This window comes from Pteropus vampyrus, unplaced genomic scaffold (assembly GCF_000151845.1).
Source record: "Pteropus vampyrus isolate Shadow unplaced genomic scaffold, Pvam_2.0 Scaffold23735, whole genome shotgun sequence".
NCBI classification, from domain to species: Eukaryota; Metazoa; Chordata; class Mammalia; order Chiroptera; family Pteropodidae; genus Pteropus; species Pteropus vampyrus.
This window is the reverse complement of record NW_011912516.1, coordinates 1-2,469: the sequence shown is the minus strand read 5'-3', so window position 1 is coordinate 2,469 and position 2,469 is coordinate 1. Positions and strand designations below refer to the sequence as shown.

At 45.6% G+C, this 2,469-nt stretch overlaps 1 long non-coding RNA gene across 1 annotated transcript; it reads right to left on the bottom strand.

The window, feature by feature from the left end:
- Nucleotides 1-36: 36 nt before the first annotated feature.
- LOC111735340 lies at nucleotides 37-1,889 on the bottom strand. Its single transcript, XR_002778749.1, has 3 exons — nucleotides 1,701-1,889; nucleotides 1,136-1,195; nucleotides 37-1,037 (listed from the first exon to the last, which is right to left on the bottom strand). It is a non-coding gene; the product is annotated as an uncharacterized LOC111735340 (long non-coding RNA).
- Between the last annotated feature and the right edge of the window lie 580 nt (nucleotides 1,890-2,469).

The window sequence follows — 2,469 nt, the reverse complement described above, 5'->3', positions numbered from 1 at the left end:
TTCCCTGTATACCCTTTTGTGCTATTTGAAATTTTTTAAACAGTATGCGCACTGGGATTTTGCCTGTAATCCTGCACCCATCCAAGATAACGTCTAGTAACATTTGCTATAGTTCATGTCAGCCTTATTTTTATGGAAATAAATGGAAATTATGTATATATTTACATATAAGAACTATAATCCTATACATTTTCTTGTCCTCTTTGATAGGTCTTCCTCTGTCATCTTTAATGAGTTTCCATAATGCTGCCTCTCAGTAAATGTTGCTCTCTCTGCTTAACCTAGCCACTTTCCCTAAATTCTCTGAGTCGTTCACTCTTCCTCTGCCTTTCCTTTACTGCCCCCACCCCCATTTACAGTGATCTTGCTTTCCTCATCCCCAGTGCACAGTCGTTCCCCAGTGCTACCAAGATGTTGAGCCTTACCTTCGCTGGACCTAAGGAGATGCTTGGCAGGTGGGGAGGTGGGTGAAGGGTTAAGAGGTGAGCATTTTGCCAGTAGGGGAAGACGCAGTGCCAGGGAGGCCAGAAGAGGTTCTAGCAATTAGAAGACTTATAATATTTTTTGATACCTACCCTGTGCCAAGCAATGTGCTAGGGAGTTTGCATTTGTCATATTTATTCCTCCCAACAATACCACAAAGTCGGTTTCTTTGAGGAAACCACATGTCCTGGTTTGCCTGGAACAGTCATGGTGTATGCCTATTGGCCTGGCATAATTATTAATGACCTCTACTTTCATTCTCAAAAGGTTTGGATACCTTTGCATGAAGATGGCGCCAAAAGTTAAGAAGGAAGCCCCTGCCCCTCCCAAAGCCAAAGCCAAAGCAAAGGCTGTGAAGGCAAAGAAAGCAGTGCTGAAAGGCATCCACAGCCACACAAAAAAGAATATACACAATCACCCACCTTCCGACGGCCCAAGACGCTGTGGCTCCGAAGGCAATCCAAATATCCTTGGAAGAGCGTCCCCAGGAGACACAAACTTGACCACTGTGCCGTCATCAAGATCCCCTGACTACTGAGTCAGCTGTGAAAGAACTAGAAGACAACAACACACTTGTGTTCATTGTGGATGATATTTTATTCTAGCAGCCTGAGCTAAGACAGGCTCTAATATCCATGTCCCTTCCACTCACCATGCCAGATTCTCATAGGAACACCAGTCCTTCAAGCCAAAAAGGTTGGGGACCGCTGCTCTAAAGAATATCAGAATAGCAAATATAAGAAACAGCCACTGCCCATAGGGCCAAGATAGTAAGATAGAGTGCCTAAGGAAGAATCTCCTGCCCCCTGCCCCCTGCTCCCCCCAGGCTGAGATCCAGTCTCGGCCCACTGAATGGCAGAAAAAATGGCTGTAGTGCTGTGCTGGTGGAACATCCTACCTGGAAAATCACCTTCTAGGTAGGATGCTAGAAAAAGCTATTCACAGGCACTCTCTAGAGGGCCTCCACTATGAAAACACAATGGGCTTTCATAGCTGCGGGCTGCTAAGTGCTGCTGGTCCCTATATACAGCAGGAGCCTGGTGCTAGGGAAGCGGTCTTCAGAAGCTGGGCACGGGACAACCACACACACTGCAAGGGCCTATGAGAGAGCACACTGGAACCAGGACGGAAAACCATTCCCTCTCCAGTGTCTCTACAGAAACTTAACTGAGAAAGCTTAACATTCTGCCAGTGGGCAAAGGAAAAAAAATACTTACCAGATCCAGATCCGTGTTCACAGAGCAGGCAAAATAAATGGACCTGAGAGACAATAACTAGCAGTTTGTCAAAAAGGTTTCGTGTATTAATACTATAGTTTTCCTCAACCAGTGGTTCCCCTAACCAGAAAGAGGGGGGACTAAAAGTATGCCTTGAGATTAGATGGCAGTGTACCTAGGGTGAAGCCTAGAAATCTGAGCTTTCAATCAGGTTTCCAAGCAGTTCTCTTGATGAGAGATCTTTGAAACTACTTAGACTGAGCCCCTCTGGCAAGTTCCTTGGATATTCAAGAACAGAACCATCCTGGTGCTATGTGTGGGTAGACTCTGTGTGTCCATCTGAAGTTACAAGCCTTGGCATGCCTGTTTCTCTGTAAGTGTCCTAAAGCATCTCTGCCTCCCATCTGTCCTCGCCCATGGCTGTGGGGCTCATGTCTTTGTTGCTTCACTTATCCACCTCTCTCTGTGCCTGCCTGAGTCTGAATATCTCTGCCTCTCAAGCTATGCCCACTCTTGTCTTCCAACTTTTATACTTAATGTTCCCTCTGCCTCCCTCGTTCCCAAATTGCCCATTTCCTTAACCATGTAGGTGTTCAGAACAAGTCACCCCAAGATGAGCCTTTGTGATAAGTAGATTATTTTGAGCTAAAGGCAACTGAGCCCTATCCTGAGAATGACCTTCCTTCCCCCTGAAGCCTCAGGTGTCTGACCTCATCCTTAGCTCAGAATGTCATATATTCCACATTTTTCCTTTTTTTTTTTTTTTTTT